Source organism: Panthera onca, chromosome E2 (genome assembly GCF_046562875.1).
Source record: "Panthera onca isolate mPanOnc1 chromosome E2, mPanOnc1 haplotype 2, whole genome shotgun sequence".
Lineage (NCBI taxonomy): Eukaryota > Metazoa > Chordata > Mammalia > Carnivora > Felidae > Panthera > Panthera onca.
The window spans coordinates 40654708-40676924 of record NC_138353.1 but is presented as its reverse complement, the minus strand read 5'-3'; the positions used below and the strand labels follow the sequence as shown (position 1 = coordinate 40676924).

Genomic DNA, 22217 nt, shown 5'->3' with positions numbered 1-22217 from the left:
AAAGAATGAAATATGGCCCTTTGTAGCAACATGGATGGAACTGGAGAGTGTTATGCTAAGTGAAATAAATCATACAGAGAAGGACAGATTCCGTATGTTTTCACTCCTATGTGGATCCTGAGAAACTTAACAGAAGACCATGGGGGAGGGGAAGGAAAAAAAATGGTTAGAGAGGGAGGGAGCCAAAACATAAGAGACTCCTAAAAACTGAGAACAAACTGAGGGTTTATGGGGTGTGGGTGGGTGATGAGTATTGAGGAGGGCACCTGTTGGGATGAGCACTGGGTGTTGTATGGAAACCAATTTGACAAAAAATTTCATTAAAAAAAATAAAATAAATAACATAAAATAACATAAAAATAAATAAAATGTAAAAAAAAAATGGAATTCATTGAACTTTTTCTCACGGATGGAAAGATGCCCTCACCATCACAGATCCTGAACAACTTTGTGTACGTGTAATTAGATTGGCATGGAGTTCACGGTCCCTTTATGCCCACGTGGGAAGGATGAGAAAACCCTGACAATAGTTAGAAGCTGAACAAGCGCGAAATCCAGCTATCTTCTCTCCTGGGTAATGTCAATCACGCGCGGAAGTGGCGCGGTGCGAGCACCCTGTTGCCGTCGCTGCGTCCCACCGTACTGAGGGGACTTTCGGCGGAGGCCTAGGACGTGCTGAAGTTTTAGGGCTTACAGCACCCGGGAGTGGCAGATGAAAAGATAGGACCAAAGGGGCTGAGAGGAAGCAAGAGTGTGGAGGGGCTCAGGTCAGGGCCCAGCCTGAGGAGGAGGCGGCAGAGGCAGGTACAGCGTGCGACTCACCCGCGCGCTGCGGAGAAGCGCTGAGCCTCGGTGGCCTCGCCAGTCGCTCGCACCTGGCGGGAGTGAGGCGGGGGTGGGCCGTATCCAGTGCCGGGAGAACTGTCGCCTCTCGGCCTTTGGGACGTGGGGGGGTAGGGAGCGGAGAAGCGAAGGAACCCGGCAGCGCAAACCTAGCGCCCCCTCCCCCAGCCGAGGAACGGGCAGATTGAAGGCCACGGCCACATGGAGGGCCCGGGGCGCGCGCTGGGAGCCGAGGCGTGGGTGGGGGGGATCCCGGAGGCCGCGACGTCGGCGGGCGCGCCAAGGGGGAGGGGCGGCGTGCCCGGAGAGCCCGCCCCGCCCGCCGCCCCCGCGCACGCTGCCGGGCGCCGCGCAAAATCGTGTAGCCTCGCGCGCTCGCTGCCCGGGAGCTGGGTCGAGGAGGGGACCGTGGGGGACCAGGAGCCTGAGGGCCGGTTCCTTCTGCTTTCGCGCACCGTCCGAGGCTTTCTCTTGCTTTACTCGCCCCCGTTTTCCGTTGACTCCTCGGTCCTCGCCCATCTCTTCCGCGGGCCCATCACCGCTCCCCTTCTTGCCCATCCTAATCCCCGTCCCTCCTGGAGATTCTTTTCCCCGTTATCCCTTTGCTGCTTCGCCGTCTCTCTGCGTCTTCTTTTTCCGCCACTCCCCACCTTGGAAACTTGTTCCAGCCAGGGGTGTCCACCAGGTCACAGTTGTTTCCCTCGACCCCGGGGCCCTCGGAGTGTGGGGGTGCCAACCACGTTCGGGGTACCATGAGCGCCCCGCCCAGTCCCTGGCGTGACCCCTAGGCCCCGACCCTGGCTGCCTTCTCTTCCCGCGACTCCGCGACGGCAGGAAGCGGCTGGGGTCCCCCCCCCCCCCAAGGAATAAAAGGGAGGACAGAGGGAGGGCCCGCAGGAGGACGCGGGCCCTGCACCTTAGGCCCTCTCCCGCGGAGCCGCACTCCCTGCAGAGCCTTCGTGGGTGTGCGGCGATGGGGCCTGAGGCAACAAGTGACGCTGACTGCGGGGGCCGCTGGTACCTGCCTGTGGCGGGGGCCCAGGCACCCTCTAGGGGGGCGGTGGCGGGCGCGAGGCCGATTCTAGCTCAGCCTTCCCCGCGCCCCCCCTCTGCAAGCGAAGCGCGGCGCGGGCGGGGGTACTGGGAGAGAACCGAGAGACGTGGCTCTTCCCAAGTCCGAAGTCTCCCTCCCCAGGTTTCCCTACCCGCGCCCCAAGCAGAGTTTGAGAGATATGGGGGAGGCGCAGGGCAGAAGCCGCCGACGTGGAGCGATTTTAGGAGGGGGTGGTAGAGTGAGGAAAGACAATTCCCGATTGCCTCCCCCGCTTGGGCGATGCTTTCCTCCAACGCACCATCCAGGCCTCCCGGGCAAGGGCCCAGCCTGGCCAGCTGGAGCGGATTTGGGCGAAGGAGGAAAAGGGGGCTCCCAACCCCTCCCCGGCTTCCCTCCGCCGCCCTCCCTGATTGGCTGTGCGTCCCCGGAGCCCAACTTCAGTCGCTCCAGACTCTGTCTGAGCCCCAAGGGAGCCGGAGTGCAGCGACCCGGGGCGGCAACGAATCCAGGGGTCAGCATCTGTGGGGCCCCTGGGGGGAGGGGCGCGGACGGGGTCGGCCCCCGCAGCCTCCGCCAGGCCCAGCTTTCCGCGTCTCGCGGCCTCGGCTCCTCTCCGCCCCCCGCCCTTTCCTTCCCTCCCAGCAGCGGCCTCCCTCCTCCTCCAGCCCCCCCCCCACCCCGCCCGCCACCTCCCCCCCCGGTTTCTCATTCCTGCCACTAGCGCGCTCGGCGGCTCATTCCGCGGCCGCCGCCTGCCGAGGGGAGCGTCGCGAGCAGATGCCGCGGGGGCCGCTCGCAGCCGCCGCCGACTTGTGAATGGGACCCGGACTGGGGCCGGGGTTGACACCGCTGCGCTTGGCTTGCGCCAGGGACCGACGGCCCCGAGCTCGCGCCCACCCTCCAGGGCCCCAGGTGAGGCTCGCCGCCAGTCCCTTCCTCTCGCCTGGATTGGGCTTCTTGGAGTGGGGGAGTGGGAGGGGGGGGTCTCTGGATGAACGTCTGGAGGTGTGCGGAAAGAGGTCTGACTCGGGAAGATTTCACTAATGCAACGCAGGAACGGTGGGAGGGCGGAGGTAAGAGAAGATTTGTTTAAAAATCAAAAAGAGAGAAGGGAACCAGCTGTGGGCGCGAGCGGCGCGGGGGGCAGAGGCGCCAGATGTGCGCTCCAACCTCTCTCCCCCGCTCCGGCCTCCTCTGGGGTCTTCGCCGAGGCCGCGGGAGAGGGGCTTTGCGCCGGGCTGGGGCAGACGCTGCAGAGCCGCGCTCCGGACGCGCCGACTGCCCGCGGTCGGGTCTCTGGGGAAAGTCGCCCCCGGCGCGGTGCCGGCCCGCCCGCCCGCGCTGCACCTCTTGCCGAAAGCGGCGACGTGACCGCGCTCTGCAGGGTTCCTTTCCCTTCCTCCCTGTCCCCGCCGAGCGCTCTCGGGGCTCAGCCCTCCTTGCGCGACCGCCGGGGAAGCCCCGGACAACGGAAGGAACCGGGCTCGCGTCGGCGGTGGCCCCGCACTTTAATTGCCGGGCTCTGGGTCCGCTGACTGCGGCTGAGGGGCGGCCGATTGCGGTGCGCGCTCCAGCCCTCCAGCCCGAGTCTCTGCTCGCGACCTCCGGGGGCCGCCCGTTAGCTCCCGCCAGCCCAAGGAGAGGTCGGCGAGCGCCTCAGACTCGGGCTCAGCTCTGCCCGCGGCTCGCGAAGCCTGCCAGGGTCAACGTTAACTTTGCGAACCAAGCCTTGCCCGAAGCCTGCGTCTCCTCCCCGAGCGCGCCAAGCCTCCCTAGCTCCCCGCACGCACGGCCCTCCTCCCTTAGCTTTGCCCCGGAACGCGAGCCGGCAGAATGGGAAGGGCGGTGAGGAGAGGACCCTCTTCCCCACCCCCACCTCAAGCCAGGCAGAGCTGTAAGGAGCGCCCGCCTCGCGCTGTGAAGAAAAGAGTCCCCGGAGAAAGTGGGGTCCGGGAGGCCCCCCGGTCGCACTTCTTCATCCCTTTCTTGACAAGGCCCTGCTTTCCCTGGGGCGGGAGGGTGTGGGGGGGGGGGAGGGGGTACCCCACACGCCTCCCTCTCCAGGGCGAAAGGTTTTCTAGATGCTAGAAAAAGCCCTGTTGCTTTTGCTGATAATGCAGCAGGAATTTCACGGGCCATCGCACTGCTATTAAGAAATTGCATCTTTTAATTATTTAATAATACCATCCCTGCATGACGACGGGTTGTCCCTAAGGGATGGGGGTGGAGGGTTGTTCCTGAAACCCTGCTGTAGGGGCATATAGCTCTGCCTGAAGTCTTCCCTCTTGTTTCCCCCTAAAGAAATCTTGTTCTAGTGGTTCTGAAATCTTTCCTTGTTTTAATCTTCCGATCATTCCTATCAGGTTAATATGAGGCAGGGAGTAAGTTTTCGGTTTAATCACAGGGAGGACACGATAATTAATCTGGCAAGAGGATGGATCAATTTCTTTATCACTTGGGCTTGCAGCAGACATCGATGGTTTTGCGGGGTGTCTGGCTTTCCTGGGGATGGGGATGTAGAAGTGTTCTCAGGAGCGGGGATCAGCCAGCATCGCATCACCACCTTTGCCAGCCTGGGCTCTGAGCGCTAGATCCAAATACCCCGGGAGAGGAGAAGAGAAGGGGCTGACCTTCATTTCATTAATTCTGGAATTATTTTTCCTGCATATGTGAGATGCAGACACCAGAACACAGAAGTAGTCTCTGCCCAACCCTAGCTGCAGGGAGCCTGGTCTTCTTCCAGCAGAACAAAGGAATAAAAGTTGCAAAACAAAGGGACAGAGTTGTGGCCAATACCAGAGGGACCCTGAACCTCCTCGTCACTAAAGTTCCTTAATCCTGAGCTCTGATTCCAAGTTTTAGAGTTGGCCAGTGGGCCCTGGAATTCGAACCTCCTTGCAAAACTGAATTCCTGCCTAGTACAAAGAAATGTGAGTAGTTTCCAAGTGTAGACCAGGGAAGGGCATCTGAGAGGCCAGGAAACTTTGCTCCAGTGAGAATTATCTTTACATCTTCCTTTTGAAACATGGCAAATTAATGAATTAAAAATGTTGCAGCCAGGCTTTATTGTTAATAACAATTATTCCTATCGTTTTTGTCGTTATTTCAGACTCTGCATAAGCTGCCCATTTTGTTACATTGTTTGAAAAAAAGATATCAGCCCTCCTCTCCTCCCACCTCTGGGATGGGGGTGGGGAGAGAGAATGAAGAGGTCTGAGATAGGATCATCTGTTGAGGCCAAAACAAGTAGATTTACTCAAACTCGGCTTACTGCTTACTAGAAAAAATTGGCTTTTAAAATAGTTCTAATTGAAGCAGTGGACCATCTTGATAACACTTCAGAACTTCCATTATGTTCAGCATTCCTATCAGAACACCAGACAGTAAGACTACCAGAAACCTAAATTCTATTTTTCAATTAAGATGCAATCTTTTGTTAATTTGAGAATTAAAAAAAAAAAAAATCACGGCTCTCTCTCTCTCTCTCTTTTTTTTTTTTTTTTCTTTTTTATGACCCAGGACTCTTTGCAGGGGTGGTGGTGAATGTGTGTGTTTGTTTGTTTATTTGTGAGAGGAGATGGGGGCAAGGTTGAAGAGCCATGCCATGATTTGGGGGAATACAGATCAATTTCATGCTCCTTTAATGCACTTGTCTTCATAATTCATGGTTTTTCTTCCACTTTGAATAGAATTACATGGCTGCCTTGTAAAGATTCTGGTTTGGGGACCCTCTTATGGGAAACGCCATGACTTTGACCTCAAAGCTTGATTTACAATGCCACAGCTACACTCCCATGAGCTCAATGTGTCTCGAAACCTCGCCTGTGAATGTCTGTGACTTATGAAGTTGACAGTTCACATAAACTTTGATCTGTGATATTCAGATCTATTTTCAGAACCATCTAAAGGAGATCTGCAGATTTGATTTTAGTTTTCCTTCATTTTCAATACATTTATGTAGGCAAATGTTCAAGAAGCATAACCATTTTGTTTATTTTCAATATTTTTTTTTCACTTTGATTAGGCATACCTAATCTTTAATAATAAGACACTGGTCTATGGGGGTTGAAACTATGTAGCAAACATTTTATATTACACTGTAAAGTTTGCAGAATGACTATGAATTCCTGAGTCTTTTTCCCAGAAAATCTGAACACCGTGTAAATTCATCAGCCTATGAATAGTGGTTGGGATTTTTTCCCCCCTTAGAAAATTGGTCATTGTTTCAGAAAAAGTTACCTAGTGCCTCAAGAGCCCACATTCTATACCTGCCAAGCATGTGAGTTCTCAACTTTTCTAATCCATTGTTATTGCCCCTAAAATACGTAAAGATCTTTGGTTTATATGGGCTAGCGGACAGACATCAACAGGTATGTTAAAAAAGAAAAAAAAAAAAAAGCTGGAGAAAGTTAGGCAAATTCTGGCACACCAGTAGTACTAAGAATCCATTAGGATTCCATCAGGATTACTGTGATAGTCATCCACAGCCTCTTCTATGGGCAGAAAGAACTAAAGAAAACACTCGAGGAGGATAATTAGACATCTTTCTGCTATAATTTTACCCTGACATTGAGAGCCTTGTGCATCTCTGGAAATGGGCTCCTTCGCGGAAGATTGCACTTCTGGCCACTAGAGGGCAATGGCGCCCTTCTCCAACTTTCTGCATGGGGCCCATCTGCTTTTGAGGGCACCATGAAAAGCGGTTTTGTTACCACCACCCCTGTCTGGCCCTCTGAGGAGAGACCGAATTCAATCTAGCAGTGGTTCAGGCTACCGCCTGAGCAGTTTGTCAGGATTAACATCTTTCTAGTCCGTGGATCCTTTACCTTCAGCCTCTTCTTCCCATCTTGGAGTTTACTAGAAAGTTGGAAAAATCTTGTAACTTGAGATTATCTGAGCAGAAGGTGCTTGGGGGCTGGGGTGCCTGATACACAAGGTCAGCTCTCAGTAAGACAGTGATCTGGGAGGATTTTCTGGCTTTTTTTTTCCCCTGCTAGAAAGAGCATCATTTGAGACTCCGAGGGGAAGCGAATGAATAAAGAAGAGAAATATTAGTGAGATTACTGTGGTATCATTGCCTATTCTTTCAAGAGGTTTTTAAAACATCTGCAAGACATTTCTAATTTGCAAAAACGAATAGCAGTATGATCTTCGGTAAACACTTTGGGGCATGGAGTTTTAATGTAACTGTAAATGTTTTACTGTTACCTTTAAACCATTCTTGATATTGCTATAAAAAAACCTAAATTTAGCAGAGAGTAAAATTTAATTCAAGATTGGTCCTTGACTTTTTTTTCCTCCTCAGTGATATGGAAATTACTGCTTATGATTAAATTGCATATTTTAGGTTGCCCAAATTTATATTTGTTACCGTTTGATAGCGTCATTATGAAAGTTCAGAAGAATAATGTAAAAAAGATACTAACGCTATATTATAATTAAGAGGAAAGCTCTAATAAAAAAATAAGTACTGTCCTAAGTGGATTCTTAATTTTATTTTTTTAACTGAGTACAATTGCCTCCCTGGTGAGTCAGCAGTGCAGTTCTGTGTATCTCTGAGTGTGTTGGAATGTGCAGGCAGTTGATGAAGAAGGAATCAATGCAAATGCATTATGGGAAGGAGTATTAAGTAACTCAGTGGAAAGTAAGACAAAGTGTTTTGTAAACCAATGCTCACTCACCACCGGACAGTTTATTTAACCCGAAAAAAAGAAAGTACTTTTAAATTGTAAGTGCTTGTGAATAACGCATGTTTGTTAGAACTGGAGGCAAAATTTCATTGTTATTTGGTTTAATTAGTCATCAGACTGTTGCAGGGTACCAGGATTCTTATTGAGATGAATCATTGTTCTCATAGTCTGTCCGGTTAAAGTTTCTGCTCCGGCACAGAATCTCGTACACCAGGATATTAAGTGAGATAGAAGGATGAAAGAGAAGAGAGGAAAGGAGGAAAAGGAAGAGAAAAAAAAAAAAAAAAAAGCATGAGAGAGATGAATGGTGCTGTTTCTCCTGACGGGCCAAGTACTGGTGACACCCGTCCCCCCCAACCCCCTGCCTTTGTCTCTCTCTACTCCTTTAACCCATGTGAGGTGCTGAATCCGGAAAGCTGGCCTAAACAGCTTTACAGGCCGTAGTAAACAGTGGCTAGGCTCTTATTCTATTGCTTTCTGGCCCTGAGAACAATCCTCAAAGGATATTGTGAATTCTTCTCGAATTTTTTGGGTTGTTGCAGGTGAAGAAAACCCTACATTCACTTCCTCCGTGAATTCTTTTCTTTGCTAGAAATCCACATGATGTGGTCCTCTGTACTCGCATGATTTCACAATTAAGAATTTATAGAAATTTCTGGAAGAAAATGGCTCTGGACACGGTGTCTTCCACATTCTGAAGATTACCTAACATAGCATCCAGAGTGTGGAGTCTCCTCCTTGTGTTAGTTTAAGATGCGCAGAGATCTCTTTTCAGCCATCATTAGGCTCTGTCCGTGAGGGCAAACAGTGAGAATTTCAAGTAGCATCCACACCACCAGGGGCGTTTATTCTCAGTAAGAACCAGCATGGAAGAAGGCAGGCTTAGGCGTATCAGATATGTACTGTGCGGCCACCCCCTCCATGGATCTCTGGAAAGTGTTACCCATGATCACATCCTCAAGGCTCAGACTACTTCCGTCATCCCCGAGGCTTAGACCGCCTATTGGGTCAGCAGGGGATTAGGGTGAGGAGGGTGGTGCCAGGTGTAAGTGCAGAGTAAGATCCTTGTCTCTGTTTGACATTTTGATATTTTTGCACATCATGGACTTTCCCGTTCAGTACGATTTTTCAAATATTGCATTACAATAGTATCCGTGTTGATTACTGCATTTTTTGGCAAGCCCTTCTATTTTGTGCCCAAGGACCATGCCTCCCCTGACTCACCCTAGTTCCAGCCCTGCCCAGCACTTTGATTCTTTGCAGCTGCACCTCCAGTGCTTCCAGGGTATGTGACTAAGAATAAGCAACAGAACTTCTAAGACACAGATGCCTCCTCTGTAACAACAGAAATCATAATAATACTCATGTCCTAGCATTGTTGTAATGATAAAATGAAAACTGAGTGCAGTGTCTGATTCATGATAAGCCCACACTAAACACTCAGCCCTTTCTGTCCTCTCAGACCTGGGATTGAGTTTTATAGACTAATGGTGGAGGTAGCAATTCTTCCTTATAATTATTAGGCCAAAATCCTGCACTGAACATTTGCTTTAGATTGAGGCCTCTCCCAATTAGGGATGAATTGTTTATTAGTGCCTGCCTTTTTTTGAATTATTTCATAAGTTTAAGTGATCCATCCCTCTTCCATTTAAAATATTCAAGAAGCAGTTGAGATTTTACAGATAATTATGGCTTCTGAAAAGTGCCTGCCTCCTTCCTACCTTTGCATTTTCTCTCTGTTCGTTTTTACATATGGGTTGCTGTGGTAAGTTGCCCCGAAGTAATATCTTACTGGGAAAGTTTGCTAAGCATGCGATGTTGAGATATTCATCACAAGGTTTGCTTTCATTTAAAAGGGGCTCATTACTATTCCAGACTAGCTTAAATGATAATTAGCCCCTTGATAAATCGTCTCCATTTCAAGCTTATTCCTGTTTGTTTTTCAGGTAAATGTAGTTTGGGATTTTAAGGGGGTGGAGCAGTGACCGTTTTAACTCATGAAGACACTGCACTGAAGAAGCTCTCGCCCTGCCTGTGGTCCTCTTTGGGTCCAGGCAGAAGCACAGTGATTTGGCACAGCATTGAAAATAACAGGAGCCCTCACCCCACCAGCCATTAGTGGTTTTCTGACTGTTTTCCGGCTCCGTGGCACGGTCGGGCTGGGCTTTCCAAGGCTCCTGAACCTTCCAGGTTGTCCTGCTCTGTCCCATCTGTAGCCTTCTTGTGTCGTGTGTTTCTACCCCAGGCCTGAAGTCTCTCCTGAGTATTTCCTGAAAGGAAATACCTCCCCGTGTTTGCCTGGAAAAGGGAAGGAGGAAGAGCCAACTGTTTCATACCCTACCATGTGCCAGGTGCCGTGCCTCATTTATTCTACGTCCTCATCCTGTGGAGCATCTCCACTGTACAAAGGGGGAAACTGACTCGCAGGAGGACTCTGGACCCTTGTCTAAGCTCCTGTGGCTGGAGGAAGAAAAGCTGGGTTTCCCAGTCTGTCCTGAATCCACATGCCCAGAGGTTTTCTACTATATGTGATGCATGTTGCAAGCTGGGGCCTCCCTGGCTTTCTAGAGAAGAGCAGCTGGGCCGAGAGCTGAGCCGACTGCTCAGACCTGTGCCCCTACAAGACCCCAAACCTTATTCATTAAAAGAAACTTCTGAGATTTTCTGGTATAACTATCCTCCCAGCATGTTTTCTGTTTCACTGTTAATCCTGTATCTTCATACATGTCCTGATGACAGCCTGCTAACTACCTCTCAGGGAACCCATCACACTAGCTGTGATCCATTAACTCTGTTCATTAAGATCCCACATCAGAAGAGGAGTGAAAATACACCTCTTTTGTAACTTTATCCCAGCAGTTAGTCTTTACGTCTGCTCCCCATCACTTTTTCCTCTTCCTTACAGCCCTGCAAGTATTTGAAAATCAGTATCAGATAGTAGTTAAAATCCAGCATTTATGGAGGCTTTAGCTAGTTTCAGTCACTGGGCGAAGAACATTCTATGTGAGACTTATCCACAGTGACTTTGTGAACTGGTAAGATTATTGCTAACATCGTACAGAAAAAAGAAACAAACAAAAAAGACATTCCTGGTGTTCCACAACCAGTAATTGAAAAACGCAGGCATCCCACACCAAACTTATGCACTATCAGGATGGTCCACCCTTTCGTGCTTCAGCTAATCTGATGAGATAGTTTCCAGACTCCTCTCCATTCTCATTTCTCCCATTTGCTTCCACTCCATTATGTCATTGTTCCCTTTCACACGTGGCACCTTCTCTCAGATTCTACATTGTACAGTGTAACTCCTATGTAGCGATAGGGCCTAGTACTTCCTGAGTGAGGAGTGGACATTCCACTTCACCAAGTAGGAATCTGATGTGTGAAGTCATCAACAGAATTGCCAACCTTCAGTTAGAGATGAGGGTCCAGGGACCCAGGGAGGAAACATGACTTGCCTGAGATCACATGGTCATTTAGGGCAGGTGAAGCAAGAATGTGGCAGTCTTGGCTCTTAACTCAGTCTCTTACCGCTATCTACAAACAAGTTTGTTTGTTTGTTTTTTAGAGTAGATATATTGGTGGTCTAATTTTTATTTAAACATATCATTAGCTCCATTATCTATCTAGATATCTATCTGTCTACACACACAAAGATACAACCTGTTATGTCATTAGGTAGTTAAGTTGTGATACATAAGTATGGGCCTTTCCATGAATCTTTATTTAGAAGTCATGGTCAGCCAATCCAATGTCTTATGGTAATATTTTGCAAACTGTACTATCTGACCTTGGCCTTCAGGTCTTTCCCACTTTATAGTCATTATCATTAATATCTTTATTCCATGTTTTCATAGCTAACAAAGTAGAGTGGCATCTCACCTTGCCACCCCTTGTAAGCATTCACAGGACTCGCTGGCAGGGTTCAGTTTGAAATCAAGTTCAAACCCATCTGTTTGTCACCTACTTTAATGAAAGGCTCTGGGCTGGGCACACAGAAATAGTCAATCATAAGGCCTTCCTTAAAAAAGCAGCAATCTCAGTGGTGCAGAACATACTATGTCTGTCTATAAAAACTCAAGATCCCGAACAGTAAGTGTTGCAAAGGAAGAATAAACAAATGTGGGCACAGGACGGGCAAGTCACAACTAGTGTAGTAATCAAGGATGGTCCGGGGAAGGAAGGCAGTTGTGGCTACCATGTCCTGATGATGGCTGCTGTATCATTAGTGATACGGAATACATTACCCCCGGTGCAAACCATAGAGGCATTGAGAATTTTCATCATTAGAAATCCTTCCTTCGATGCAGCCAAACTGTCTCCCCAGAGCTTATATTCTTTAATACAAGCTGTTGATGCCATGCAGAATGGATGTACTTCTTTCTCCACATTCCAGTTACTCAGTATTTATTGTTTTCCAGGAAGCCTTCTCCCCAGCTTTAACATCTCCGGAGTGAACACCTCATTCATTTTTTGCTCCAGCCCTCCTCGGAGGACTGAAGACGAAAATCTAGACGGCTAAACTCTGGACTATCCACTCCTTTCCACACACTTCTTTTATTGCAGCCCGAGGCTACATTACATTAGCTTTTATTGCCAGTCACATCACCCAGAGGACTTATGCTCCACAGTTTATTTGTTTATTTGTTTTTCCTTACGTGCTGCTGTTAAGTCACATTTCCCCACCTGTCCCTGTGCACGAAAGACATGACAGGCACCTTCAGTTGTTAGCACAGGCTCTGGAATCAGGCTGTCCGACTGCAACTCAATTTACCATTTCTCAGTTTACCCATCCATGTGCTGTGTTAGTAATATCTCCCTTACAGGGTGGCTCTGATATTAAACAATATTAATATATAAATACGCTTAAAACAGTGTACAGAATGGGGTAGCTGTTACTATTATCTTGGTTAGATTTCATATTGTTAGGTTCAGTCCATGGATCCAGTCTCCCAAAACGTGTTTAAGTTTAAATCCTTAGTCTGTTATCCAGAATATCTGTCATCCTTCATAGCTTCATGCTATGAGTTGGCTTTACTCTGTCACCAAGCTTTCTTGGTAAAAACAAAAAACAAAAAACAAACCAAACCAAAGTAAACAAAACAATAACAGCAATAAAAATACCCAGAATAGGAGCAGGGGCAGAATCTTATTGAACAAGACAATTCCTTTTCAGTGGTTCTTCAGCCTGGAATTACAATATTCTACATGTTAGTCATTCCTTGTAGCACACATTTGTCATCTTGTTTGCTTGTTTGTTTGTTTGGCTGCAAAGTATTGGAACCCCCGTCCTGTGTTTGGAGAATAGCTCACAAGAAGATTCTCTATAGAAAGAACACTACTTGCACTCCAGAGGCCTGAAGGGCCAAAGAGTTGCTTCCTTAGCCCTCTTGGAAGCTAGAACACAGACTCAGCTCCAGCCTCCCAGTGTGTTTTAAATTTAGATTCAGTAGCTTACATACATGCAGACACACACACACACACACACACACATACAGGTAAGACCACTGGCCATGAAGAACTCGCTCTGGCTTTTGTGGCAGTGGTTGTACCATTATCTGATGTCTGGGGCCACTGGGATGGTAGAGTAAACTGTAACTACCCATGTCCAGCAAGGATAGCTGTGGTGCCCACACCCACCTGATCCATGACTGTGTCTGGTCTGCGGATCTGACTGCCCCAGGTCCCTGACAGCATGACCTCTGTGTTAGCCCAAGGATAGGATGATTAGGTGATGTTGTGCCTGCTTATGGCTGGGTGAGTTGGGGCAGCAAAGACACACAGGTAACTGCTGCCTCTGAAGCTGGCCTCATACCATCCCAGGACAACTTTCCTGACCCACCTTTGAAAGAAATCATCATCGCCCTTCCAGAGAGTGAAGCCTTCAGGGCAAGCTCAGAATTTCTGAGCTTCTAACATTCTGTAGCGTGTCTAATGGACCAGGTAGTTGAACACAGAACGGCTTTGATTTCATGGCTGGTAAAGCTCCTTGCCCACACCCGACTCAGTTATCACCAAGCTGCTCAAGACTCCTGGAGCCATGCATGCCAATTTCTATGTAATACTCCCTGACTGCTCACCATGCACACAAATCCAGACCACAAACCACAGATGACTAAACAACCAGGTGAAGCTGGGTGGGCAGCTATGTCAGTAAGTACCAACATCATAGTATCTGTTTATTAAAACATGTATATTTAAAGGTTTTGTCTACTTAACAACATATTTAAAGATTTTATAAAATCATTTACGGTAGCAGCAGAACTGTATTTAAAATCCAAACCCAAGCTGAAAAAACAGGTTGTTGATGCAAACAGTTCCAATTCATAACACTTTGCCCTAAAATATCCCAAGAGTTGTGAGGAAGTTGCTCTTGAACTGGCTTGCTCCACTATCTGCTTCATGTATAGACACAGCTGTGGTAGGAGATATCGTTTTCATTTTTATATCATTCTTGAGAACCTAAGAAGCACTATATAAATGAAGTGTCACTATTAGTATTATTATCTTAGAGTAGAAATTGCAATGTAGCAGTTAGAGCTGGGCACGCTTGCCTTCGGAATAATGCCTTGGTGATTCTTGTGTTTTATTCATCACCGCTCCTACTGCAAACATCACAAAGAATCTTCAACTTCAGCAAATCTCGGCAGTGCATTTGGGAGCATTAGTCAGGAGACTAATGCAGCCTGAGAGGATGTGTCTTTGAAGTAAGGGATGGGTCCTAGGGAATTATTTCAGCGGCCCTCTCCCCATCAACCCCATTGCCATCGTGCCCTGCATTACCAGCCAGAGAGGCACCCGGTTTGCGCTTAGAGAGGCGTGCCTGTGTTCCTTTCTTATTGGCTGCTTAATATCCCATTTCTCTGAAGTGGAGAAAGATCACCTGTCAGCAAGTTTGCTGCCAATTGCTTACAATTTTTCCCTAATAGGCTGCCTGGTGATTCCCTCCCGGTAGGCAGACCAGCCTAGTGCCACCCTGACACTGCTGATAAATAGCTGTGTGGCTTTGGGCAAGCCAATTAACCTCAGTTTACTCATCTGTAAAGTGGCCTTTTGGGTCCTTTCCAGCTCTAAAATGATGTGGCCCTCAAATCTCCCACAAATCCTTTGGCTCGGTGCTATCCAGCTGTCACATCTCAGCATTCTAGAGAAAGCCATGCAAACAGAAACACCAGGATGTGTAGCACAGGCTGGATTTGCCCAGACAGAGTAGCCAGCAGGTGATAGTGGACAGAGTATGCCTGCAGGGTAAGACGTTTGGGACTCTGTGGAGTACATTGAATGCCAAATTCAGAGCTTTGGACTTCATTCCCTAGGCCCTAGGGAGCCTTTGAAGGGTTGGGAATAAGGGAGTGATGCGTTCAATGCTTTATTAAATGATTTCTGGAACAGCATTGAGAATTACTGCTAGAAAGAACAGAAACTCTAAACAGGGAAGCCAGCAGGTAGGGGATTACAGCAGAGATGATGAAGCAGGGCCTAGGGTGGCAGCATTATCACAATAGCTGATGTGTACTGAGCATTTACTATATGCACACACTGTGCTCAGCACTTCCCATAAATTATCTCCACCCATCCTCACTACAACCTCAGTGATGCAGAAGCTATAATGATCCCCATTTATAAAACACAGAAACTAAGACTCAGAGTAGTCAAACAACTTTCCCCAGGTTTCAACAGTTAATAAGTGGACAAACAGGGATTTGAACACAGATCCCATGTTCTCCACTGCTCTGCTGTAGGGACACAGAGGTAAGAGGCTTCCAGGGGTAGGTTCATGAGACTTGCTGCTGACCGTCGATGAGAAATTGGGATGGATATTTGGCGAAGTGCATCTTGAGTGCCTTGGACTTGGCCTTCCAAGGATTATGTCACTGCATCTTTCCAACCTCATAAACAGGAGCCGCAAGATCACACAGATAGATTGTGGCAAAAGATTTGAACTCAGAACCTGGAAGATCCAGAAAGCTTTCCCTAGGACACTTCTAATGCTTCTAAGATTGATGGGTTCTTGGCTTTCTCCCAACCCAGGATGCTTTGAAGATGACACAGAATATTATGCTTTCTGTAATGTGCTCATATGACTTAAATACTTAAAAAGATGTGTTACAGAGAAAAGAAATTGTGTTTCCAAGTTCCATGGTTTTTTTGTTTTGTTTTGTTTTGTTTTTTTGAAATTTTGGCTCCTCTCCAGCCCTGGCATAGATGAAGATGCCCCAACAGTGTCACTTTGGAACAATTATTTTGCAGCCAGAGTTTACAGTGGTGTTTATAGAGGGTGTTGAGAGAAAGCATATAAGCCTAGTCGTTATCCATCAGTGGACACTCTCCACCTTCTGCTGTGTGGTGCCATGACCTGGTACAATGTATACAAAAGCTGAGAGAAGAGAGTCACATTGTGTCTTCACTGAGGCATATTAATAAGGACCCAGATTTCTGAGAGTTGAAAGAATCATCTATACTGGATTTTAAGAGACATCAAATTTGTCACTCTAAACCGGGACTTAAGAACAAATGAAATTGCAAACACCAACATGACTAAGTCTTGCCCAGAGAGACAAAGGCCACATGGTCTCCGTGCTTGGTATTTCTATGTCTGCTCTAATATTCTTGAAACATTTTCATTTCTATGCCTCTTTGATTCATCTTTACCCATTCTTTCTTTGTTAACCAACTCACTGTGAGACAAGAGATGGGAATTTGCTTCCCTTGTCTAGACTCAAGTTCTCTCTTTTGTAGAAGAGGGTTAGAATGGAAAATTGCTGGGGTGCCTGGGTGGCTCAGTGAGTTAAGCGTCCGACTTGGGTTCAGGTCATGATCTCGTGGTTCGTGGGTTCAAGCCCCACCGGGCTCTGTGCTGACAGCTCGAAGCCTGGACCCTGATTCGGATTCTGTGTCTCCCTCTCTCTCTGCCCCTCACCTGATCTCTCTCTCTCTCAAAAGTAAATAAACATTTAAAAATTTTTAATAATAATAATAAAAAAAAAGAATGGAAAATTGCCTCCCCACAGGAGGGATCTGGAAGAACAGCTGAACTCTGCTTTAAAAGTCCAAAAACCGAACAAAACAAAATAAAAACAAAAGCAAAAAAGAACATCTCTGGCTACCCTGCTTGACCCAGAGAATACATGTATTATTATTCTCTTCTTAATCCAGCTCCTGGGGTTCAGATATTTATTTGGACAATGAAAACCAAATTGATGATAGGCCCTTGGGAACTCAGGACTTAGTTCTCAGGTTCTGGCAAAGAACCTACAAATCCTATCTCCGGACTCATTTAAATTAATGGTTGTAAAAACAAAAGCAAATAAGAAAAGCTTTGTGGCTAAGAATGTGAATTGATTAAATTCATGGAAATAGCATCACTCTTCAAGGATTGCCTGTCTTCGCTTAATGTTGAAAATATTGATATTATCTCTAGTATTGTTTCCCCTATTTTTACATTTGCATGGGAAACGATTTGATTAACATTTTCTCTGAAGATGGTTTCCTTCGGAGAAAGTTACATTGATTGTATCAGCTCGGCCACAGGCCACCAAGCGTGCCTTCCCAGGCAAGACTGATTTGGATGCAAAACAGCTATTTTGGAAACAGTAACTTTACCTGTATTGTTGAACCTCTTTTCAAGGCTCCGTTGGGTTTGCTATAGTAGAGCATTGAGGTTGCCACTCACATGACATACATTGTGCTAATGCAACTTTAATTTTCATACCAAATTGGACAAGAAATAAGTTTGTCAGAAATAATCAAGTCTATTGCAGAAGAACCAGGGTGGGTAGTTACTGAGATGTGACTGTTACTATGTGAGGTGACCTTGTGTCCTGAGGATGTGTAGATAGAGGTCGTCGGGCATGCTGGACCCAGGGACACCCCTTAGGAAACTCCTGGGGACCGTTGCCAGCTAGGAATATCCCCCAGTCATTAAGTATAATTTGGCTCTGGCTCTGCCTCTGCCTCATTCCCACTGACTTGCTGGGATCCTTACAAAAAAGAAACAAAACAAACACACAAAACCAAAAATGCTTTATATAAATAGTTCAATATCTATGAAATTTATGCTTTACCTTAAATAAAAGATACAGTGACTGGATGCTAAGTCCACCTAGGTAGATCTGGAAATCCAACATAGTGTGAGGAAGAACTGGGAAAATATGTGTAAGTGATTCCTTATACTGAGCATGTAGGAACTGATTTTAAGCCTATTGGTTATCTCTGAGGTCAAAATCCCTTTGGCTTCATATTTCATACGTGAATTTTAGAATATATTTCCTCAGAACATTCAACAATTCTTACAGCCTCCAGGACACTAATATATCAGAGTTTCCAAAGTTCATTTAGGTTGCTGGTCATCTGTTCGGGGGTTTCTTTTGAGCTGATGGGACATAGAATGACTTGCATACTATATCCTATCAATGTTCTCTTGCGGATTGAAACAGCAAGAGGAAAAGTATAGGAGGGCTTTTTGATGAAAAAAAATCATAGGTACATTTATTCAGTTTTGATGTGCGTCTTTTAAATCTTCATTTTAAAAAGAAAAATTTCCTGGGTGCCTGGGTGGCTCAGTTGGCCGAGTGTCTGACTTCAGGTCAGGTCATGATCTCACGGTTAATGAGTTCGAGCCCCATGTCAGGCAGGCTGCTGTCAGTGCAGAGCCTGCTTCAGATCCTCTGCCCCCCTCTCTCTCTGCCCCTCCCCCACTCCTGCTCTCTCTATCTCAAAAATAACTATTTTTTAAAAATTAGGAAAGAAAAAATTCCTTTGAAAAACTTCCTATCAGTAAATGATCAGGTCAGCACTACAGTTGTAATAATCAGGACCTACAATTCTAGTAAGTTTTTTTCTATACTATTCCACTGGAGTTTCTCTAATGCTTGTAGTGCAGAAGATGGAGGTGGATATTCAGTGATGAACAAATCTTCAGTACAAAATGCTGCAACCACATCAACCAACGAGAGGCTGCACACATACTTGAAAGGGCGAGAAACCAGGCAAGCAAAAGGGAGACAATGCCCTCCTATACTTTTCCCCTTCAAGGCTTGGCAGAATAACAGGTCATGGGGTAACCAGATCTAGTACAGTGAGTTGGAGGGGCAATAGTCTTAGTAAATAAATTTTATAAGAGTTATAAATGCTACTTGATCACAGATGATATGCTTTTAAGTTATTCACTTTCATGAGGAATCACTGTAAAAATAAAAGGGAGGTAGTATAGGGATGTCTCCCTTTTCAGTGCTCATCCTAAGTATGAAAATTTGGTCCAGGGGGGCACCTGGGTGGCTCAGTCAGTTGAGGGTCTGTCTTCGGCTCAGGTCATGATCTCACGGTTCATGAGTTCGAGCCCCTCATCAGGCTCTGCACTGACAGCTCAGAGTCTGGGTCCTGCTTGGGATTCTATGTCTCCCTCTCTCTCTGCCCCTCCACTGCTCACACTCTGTTTCTCTCTCTCAAAAGTAAATAAGCATTAAAAAAAATTTTTTTTAAAGAAAATTTGGTCTAGCATTTCTGATCCCGGGAGGAATCTGCTTCTTTGTTATTTTATTGTAACAATACTGTATTAGTAACAAGTTAATTTATATTATTTTTCCTATTATTAACAATGATACCTTTACATTTCTCAGTATCTTTTAGAAATGTTTATGCTTGAAACAAATTTAAGTAGTCATCCCTGTGGAAACTTTTCAATATCATATTGTATTCCTGTGATATACTTTTGAGAATTATGTTTTATTTCTGAGTACATGCTGACCTATGATACAGTGTTTGGATGTCTCTCATATGTGGCAATATGCCTTTAGTGTGTGCAGTCTTCAGTAAAATGAAATAAAATGCTACAAGTAAAAAAAAAAAAAAAATAGAAACAGCAAGAAACACGGATGCTTCCTTGATGGCTTTGGCATGTGCTTTAAATTCACTGTCTCACTCAGGTCTCATGACAGCGTTGAAACCTGATCTATCTGAGTGATTAAAAGCTCAAGGGCTGAAGGGGTTCAGACTTCACTGCCTTCAGATTCTGCTGCCACCAGTTTTTAGTGGTGTGGCCAGGAATACGCAAGTTATTCTTTTTTTTTTTTTTTCTTCAGTTTCCTCATCTGTACTTTTGGCATGACAAGAACATATACAGAGCCAAGTGAACACTTCATAAATGTCAGCGACAGCCCTGTGGTGAGATGTGTATTGTTACTTCTGCTCTGCGGAGAGGAAGTGGGTGCTGTGAGCTTGCACACCTTACTCTGGTTACATAGCAGCTAGTAGTGACAACGTGGACTCTGTGTCCAAGTTCAGTGGCTCCAAACCCATTTGTTCCTTTCTGTTCCTTCTACTCAAGTTTACTAAGCTATCATTTCTCTCTTCCACACCAAACCTTCTCTTGGATTTGATGCGGACTAGTTTTCCATTGCTTATGAAGGGTTCATGCTTTCCTTTTAAAGAAATTGGCATAAATAGTGGTCTCTTTCCCTGGATGAATATTTGCATAACTGTGAAGTATGTTAAGAACTCAATTTTCTCCACCAAATCCTTTGTTTTTGAGCTTTTCTATGTTTATAATTGAAATTCTAGGAGCATAGCTCTCCAAGCCAGTGTTGTCCTTGAGATATGTAACACAAGCCACAAAGGTGAGCCAAATAATGCAATTTTAAATTTTCTAGTAGTCCGATTTTTAAAAAGGTAAACAAGTGACAATTTTATTTTTATTTTTTATTTTGTAAAGGTTTATTTATTTTTGAGAGACATGGAGAGAGAGAACGAGCAGGGGAGGGACAGAGAGAGAGAGGGAGACACAGAATCTGAAGCAGGCTCCAGGCTCTAAACTGTCAGCACAGAGCCTGACACGGGGCTCAGACCCATGCACCATGAGATCATGACCTGAGCTGAAGTCACTTAACTGATTGAGCCACCGAGGCGCCACAAAAAGTGACGATTTTAATGATGCAGCTAATATATCCAAAATATTATGGCATGCAATCAATATAAAATTATTAATGTGCTATTTCTCCTTCTTTTTTCATACTAAGTCTTGGAAATCTGGTGTGTATTATACACGTGTAACACATCTCAGTGGGGACTAGGCACGTGTCTAGTGCTCAGAAGCTGCATGCACCTAGTAGATACTGTATAGATGGTGGAAGCCTTAGTATTTCAAAGGACAATTTATGCAACAAATAATTTTTAAGCAACTGTTGGCGAGGGAAGTACTCTTAGGCACGTTGTTGTGTTACCTAATTTCAGTCTCAAGATAACCCTGTACTTTCACCCCTATTTTTCAGACAAGGTAACTTACAGCTCAGATTATATACATGCTTATTATTATACAGCTAGTAAGATGCAGAACTTGAATTTAGATTTCCCATCTTTTGTCTCCCTTTCCAGGGCTCTTTCTACAGTACTGTAAGCGCCCAATAGTGATGATGATGATGATGACGACAACCATTTTGAAATAATAATATTAACATAGTAATTCTGTTAATACCTGGCAAAGGTGAATTTAGAACACTTTCTCCTAAATTGTGTCATTTATGGTTGTGTGTATAAACATTTGATACACAATCATTTAAAATATATATTTATATCCTGAATGAGTCTCTAGCAGGTTGCAGAAGGCAAGGTCCAAAGCTAACCAAGAAGATGTAATGACTCAATGAACCAAGCTGCTTCCAATGCCAAATTTATCCAGGAAATCAGATTCACGTGAAGGTTAGAGAGTTTCATCAGGAGGCATGAAATATGACCACTAGGGAGATGGGGTGTGGTGCTCGGGCCATGTGGGTACATACTTGTGTGACTGTGCATGTGTAAGTCCTGGGCGGGCAGAAACTAGGGCAGGTACATACAGGTGGGCTCGTGGTTGCACCTTTTAAAGCCTCACCACCTTTTAAATCACAGCTGCAAGAGTCACCTTCTTTCACTTTTAGCTTTATTGCAGGTTTGCTGAATCTTCAACCCAAAGCTGGGTCTTGTAACAGAGGAATCCATAGAAAGAGAATGATCAAGATAGGGTCATTCTTACTTAGAACCAGGGATAATAATGGCTTTCAAAGATATGATGAGCTAACATTGACACAAGCTTCAGACCTTGCAACCTGACCTTAAGATGTGGGACACCTGTGAGTACAGGTGTCCCTGAGGCAAAATAGATGACAATAAATCTGCTATCCATCCATCCATTTAGCAAATATTCATGAGACACCAATAAATTAATTAGGCTAGAGATAGAAAGGTGGACACGTTAGACAGTTTCTACTCTTATGGGGTCAGACAGTAAAATTTAAGCGAATGAACAACATATTTTTCAGTAGTGATAAGTGTAATTAGCAAAACATGGCAACGTGATGTGTTAGGAGGTGAATGATAGTTGCTGTCTTTGCCCGTCCCTGCTGAGTGCTACTGGGTATGAGTGAGGAGGATGATTATGAGGATATTTATCATTATTGGCGGCCTACTAAGTGATGACTACGAAGGGAATAAGGAAGGAAGAATGAAAAAAATTAAAAAAAAAAAAAGGAATACAAATGACAAGGAAGGAAGGAAGCGAGAGATAGAGGAGGGGAGAAAAGGAGGCCAAAGTATTAGCATCATGGCTGACACCTCTCAGAGTGATGACAGGAAATCCCAACAATGGTCTGAGAGCTGCA

The 22217-nt window shown here is 45.8% G+C and overlaps 1 protein-coding gene across 3 annotated transcripts in view; it reads left to right on the top strand.

The window, feature by feature from the left end:
- The first annotated feature begins 2366 nt into the window (after positions 1 to 2366).
- Positions 2367 to 22217, top strand: part of CDH11 (cadherin 11) — a 153144-nt gene continuing 133293 nt past the window's right edge. For 2 of the 3 annotated variants that reach the window (XM_060650608.3, XM_060650606.3), the window contains exon 1: positions 2367 to 2809. The gene's annotated coding sequence lies outside the window, so the exon portion shown is untranslated. Of the gene's footprint in view, positions 2810 to 19667; positions 19750 to 22217 lie in introns of all 3 variants that reach the window. The other variant, XM_060650607.3, reaches the window with a different exon arrangement.